Raw genomic sequence first — 6000 nt, forward strand, 5'->3', positions numbered from 1 at the left:
TATATATATAAAAGCTATAGAATTACTATAATTTTAGATCTATAAATAAGATAATCTATCTTAATACTTCTTAGTTTAATATAGTTAAAGTCTCTAACTATAATTAAAGTCTCTAACTATAGTGATATATTATTATTATAAATTATCGCTATAAGTATTAATAATATATTTCAGCTACTATATAGGTAAAATTGATATATATATATAGCTACTAATAAAAATAATAGATAATAATATATTTTCTATGTTCTTATACGCTTATAGCTGAACTTTTTGTAATCTTACTAGCTATAATTATAGATCTAATAATTTCCTACTATATAATAATATAATTAAGATCTATTATAATTATATAATAAAGATTTAGATTACTTATTAATATTTAATATTTATAGCTTATCCTCCCTTTTATAGTTTAATATTATTAAATATATACTCTATCTTATTAAAGTTAATAAATAAATAGTAGAAATAGCCCTCAATCTAAAGTAGATAATACCTAATCTCTATAGTATAGTTATATAGATATTCTATAAAATCCTAGGTATTATTCTTATTATTATTCTACTTTAAATATATCTTTTTAATATATCGCTTTAGATTACTAAAGTACTCTTTAATAGGGTTAAAGTCTAGTAAATATAGAGGTAGAAACTTAAGATTAATACTTAATACTTAGTATAAATCCTTAACTTTAGGTATATAATAGTAGGAGAGGTTATCTATAATAATAATAGAGTTTAGCTCTAGAAAACGCTTATACTTTAGGATAAAATACTCCTATAACTAATAAAAAAACCTATTACTATTAGTTATACTATAGTATATAGTTAAGTATAAGATACTACTTAATATAAGAGCTAGTAGGATTTATATATAAGAGTTCTAAAACTAATTAATCTCTATAGTTTGAAATATAGTAAGCTTTTTTAGTACCTATCTAGTCCTCTATATCTTAGTATCCTTATTAATATTAGATTTATTAATAAATACTAGCTAGTTAGGGTAATATTATTATATATAGTATAGGTACTTATATTATAGTTTATTATTTTACTAAGTAGTAATAATTATAGACTTCTTATTTATCTAGCTAGATATATTTAACTATTAACTAATTATAGAATAACTAATTTAGATCTTAAAAGTTTTAAATAGGAAATCTTATATCTCTTTAAGGGATAGGTTATTATAGTACTATAGTAGTTTAAGAAGCTCTATATAATACTATATTTCTATCTTTTATTAACTTTAGTAGTACTTTTTATATCTCTATACTTCGCTAGTAATATTATATTATGATCTATATTATTAAATTATTTATTTAGTATAACTAATAATACTTATTAGTTTATAGGTTTTTTAGTCTTTAAATAGTAGTATTATTATAATTACTAATAGCTATAGATTTAATATTCTAAGCGCTATTATATTATTATTATTACTTAATATTTTTCTTAATATATCTAATATAATAAACTAAGGATATATATTAATTAATAGTAAACTATAAGTAACTAAGTATTATCTATATAGTAGTAGATTTTTATTTTAATATTATAAATATTATAGTTAGCTATCTGATAGTAGGGTCTGCTAATAGAAGCTAGGGATTAATATGTTATAATAGTATACTAAGGTTATAGTCTAAGTTATAGGTTATAGGCTATAGTAGATTAGGTCTTTTTAGAGATTAAGGTGATTAGTCTTAAGCTTAATAAGTGATTTATAGTGAGGGTAAGCTAAGAGTATCTATAAGGATAAATACTAAGTTAATTACTAAAGAATTATAGAAGTCTAACTTTAAGTAAGGCTTAGGTTATACTATATATAAGTCCTAAATAGTGTCTTTTATCTATTTTTAGGTGATTATTTAGGTATATAGGTAATTATAATTAGTTAGTAATACTAACTAATTACTAAGTATTTCTTCTTATACTCTACTAATTATTCTCTCTATCTTATTATTATATAATTTATACTATAGTTCTTCTGTTCTAAGTAAGTCTCTATTATTCCTATTAGTTTTATAGTATAAATATCCTATCTTAGCTGCTTAATACTTAAGTAGGTTAGTTAACTATTATTTATATATAATAAGTTATAATATTAGGTCCCCTTTTTAAAGGTTTTATCCTTAAGACCTAATATAAGTAGGTTATTAGTTTTAGGTTAGGGATTTATTAATTATACTTTCTATTTTTATTTATAATACTAATATTATATTAGGTTATATTTAGAAATTAAAATTAAGTACTACCTCTATTTTTTATTATTATAATTATGCTTTACGTATTACTAAGTTTAGTTTAGTTATTAATATGCTTTATTCTTATTGTTATTCTTTAGGGAAGTATTATAAGCTTCTCCTTAGTAGGGAAGTTTATAGTGAGTATACTTATTTAGAGTAGTTTTATAATATAATAATAGATACTATTTATACTTATAAGTTTTTTGTTTTTTATTATATTTCCTATTTAGTACTAACTTATCTTAGTTAATTACTTACTAGATAAAGCTACTTATTTAGAGGATACTAAAGTAACTAAAGAGGAGGTTTTAAGAAGGAAAGTAACTACTTTACGTGCTATATAAGCTAAGTTAGATAAATTTATAATATAGTTAGATTATTTATATAAGTAGAAAAGGATAATATTTTAAAAAGGTTAGGAGGTTATAAAAGAGGAACTAGTAATATCTTTTATATTAGAGGTTTAGTTTATAAGTAGTTTTAGTATTCTAGACTTAGATTTAATTTTTAATTAGAATCTTAATACTTTAAGTTTTTTATTAGGGGAGTTTTAGTTATATTTTAGTGTTCTTAGTTAAATAGATATATTTCCTTATTATGCTAGTTTAAGGTGTTCTCTTAGTTATATTTATACTAATAGGAGTTATATCTTTTATTTCTTAGCTTCTCTTTATTTCTATTATAACTCTTTTTATATTTATTTTTCTCTTTTATTAGCGTATTTTATATATTCCTTAAATTCTTTTAGGGTTATAAGTAAACTTAGTCTATCTTTAGGATTAATATAATTAAGTATTCTAATATATTTATTAATTTTATCTTAATAGTTAAGTAGGTTATTATTAAGTTCCTATATATTATTTTTATATTTATAGTTTTTCTATTTAATAAGGTATTCCTATTTATTATCTCTATACTAGTAGTCTAATAGTTTCTCTACTTTATACTTTAGTTTATTATCTTCTATAATAATAAGGTTATTTATTTATAATCCTTATAATACTAGCTTAAAAAGTGAAATATAGAATACTAAGTGATATTTTATAGTTTCTAAGAGTTTAAGTTTATAGTTAACTAGTGAAATAACTTATAAAATTTTAAAAGGTTTAAGTTTTTTATAGTTAAGTTTATTACTTAGTTATTTTGTTTTAATATTTTGCTATATAAGGTAGGTACTATCTCCCTCTTTTAAGGTTAGTCCCTTAATCTTTTATTTATTATTAAATCTTAATATTTATTATTAAATAAATTTAAGTTTTTTATATATACTATCTTAGATATCTTTAATTTGCTATATTAAGGTAGTAGCTTTAATTATAGCTAGGCTTATTTAAGGTTCTCTATAAGTAGTTAGTTTGAAACTATAGTTAAGGTAGAAGGGGGATTTCTTAGTACTTTCTCTAATTATACTATTATAAGTGAACTAGGTAATTAGTAGTAATATTACTTAATTATCTTAGTTATAATTAATATAGGTATAGAGGTATATTTTGAGGATTTAGTTAATATATTCTATTTATCTGTTAGTCTATAAGTAGAATATAGTAGATATTAATTATTTAATACTAAGTTATAATATAATTAATTTTTAGAACTTAGAAGTAAAGATCTTATCTTAGTCTAATATAATCTTTTTAAGTGTTTTATAGTTAGTGATAATATATTTAAGGAAGGTATATATATATTCTTTAGCGTTACTTGCTTCTTTATATAGGATAAAGTAGGTATCTTTTATAAGTTAGTCTATAATAATAAGAATACTATTAAAGTGTATTTCTATAAGGGGTTCTTAAGATTTTAGTAATTTAATAATAAAGTTAAGGGATATAGATTACTAAGTAGTTTATAGTATAAATAAAGGTTATAATATATTATAAGGTTAATATTAAGTAAGTTTGCTTTTTAGGTATACTTTATAATCCTTAATTACTTTTATTATACGTTCTCTAGTGACTTTTTCTCTATATTATTATTATAGTTATTTTTAGGTTTTTATAATTCCTTAGTAACTATACGTAAGGTAAGCGTGGAATTCTATAATTACTTTATTATTTAGTTTACTAAGTAGGCTAGTATTAGATTATCTAGCTATTATTAAGAGTTTAGCTACTAGTATTAGGTCTCTGTTATCTTATTATTTAAGAATTATTTAGGTTTCCTTAGGTATTAGGATATTATAGTTTAGTTATTAACTAAGAGTATTAGCTCTACTGTTTTCTAATTCTTTCTAATAAATAATTTAGAAGTTAAATTTAGATAAGAATTCTAACTATTTAATCTGTTATTTATTTAATACTTTTAAAGTTATAAAGTGTGATAGGTTCTTATAATCTAAGTATATAAGTATTTTATAGATAGTTCCTAAGAGCTTAGGTCTCTACTTTTTAAAAGCTTTAATAATTACTATAAGTTCTTTATTATAGATTTAGTAGTTAAACTTAGGTTTATAAAGCTTATAAGAGAAGAAAGTATAGGGGTATAGTTATCCTTTTAGGTTTTATTATAATAGCTATGCTCTAATTATATAATTAGATGCGTTAAGCTTTACTTTAAATTATTTTATTAGGTTTAAGATAATTAAGATAGGTTTACTAGTAATAAGGTCTTTAATCTTTTAGAATACTATTTATTATAGTTCTTTCTATATAAAGGGTATATCTTTATAGCTAAAACTAGTAAGAGCTATATTAATTTTACTATAGTTTTTAATAAACTTATAGTAGAAGTTAATAAAACCTAGGAATCCTTAGACTTCCTTAAAGTTATTAGGTATTAGTTATTCCTTAATAGCTTTAACTTTATTTCCTAATATATAAACCTTTCTAGGGGTAATAGTAAATCTAAAATATTCTACTTTTTATATATAAAATTCGCTTTTTTCTAGTTTAACTAAGAGTTTAGCTTCTTAGAGGGCTTATAAAATATAGTAAATATCTTCTTTATATTTCTTAAGTATAAGTGAGAAGATAAGAATATTATTTAAATAGATAACTATATAGATATTAATATATTTATATAGTATTATATTAATTATATTTTAGAATATTATAGGTGTATTAATAAGATTAAAAGGTATAATAAAGTACTTAAAGTATCTTTTTTATATTTAGAAAGTAGTCTTCTATTTTTTACTTTATTTTATTTAGATTAAGTTATAAGCCCCCTTAAGATTAAAAGCTATAAACTAGTTAGCTTTATATAAGAGTTATTTTATCTTATTTATAAGAAGTAGTAAGTAGTAATTTTTAATTATTATTTTATTAAGTATATAGTAGTTAATATATAGTTATAATTTTCTATTCTTTTTAGGTATAAATAGGATTAAGCTTCCTACTAGTGATATTAAAAGTCTAATATAACCTTTCTTAAAGTTTTCTTTAAGGTATTTATTTAGAGCTTCTATCTCTATTAGGTTAAGTCTATAGATTTTATTAAATTATAGTTCTTTCCCTTCTTTAAAGGGGATTTTATAATTAAAACTAATATATTTAGGTAATTTAGTTTCTAATTTAACTATAAAGAGTTTCTTATAAACCTTATACTCTTTTAGGATAGATAGAAGTAGATTATTCTTTTATTTAAGATCTATTATTATTAATAGTAGTAATATAGCTTACTTTATTTTAAAGTAGTAGATATATTATTTTATAGTTCCTTACTATATTAGCTTATTTAAGGCTTATTTTTAATAAGGCTACTTAAGGATTAAGTTATTATAGTCTTAATAAAGTTAGCTTTTACTTTAATTT

The sequence above is a fragment of the Colletotrichum gloeosporioides genome (assembly GCF_011800055.1).
Source record: "Colletotrichum gloeosporioides strain Lc1 chromosome Unknown consensus_99, whole genome shotgun sequence".
Lineage (NCBI taxonomy): Eukaryota > Fungi > Ascomycota > Sordariomycetes > Glomerellales > Glomerellaceae > Colletotrichum > Colletotrichum gloeosporioides.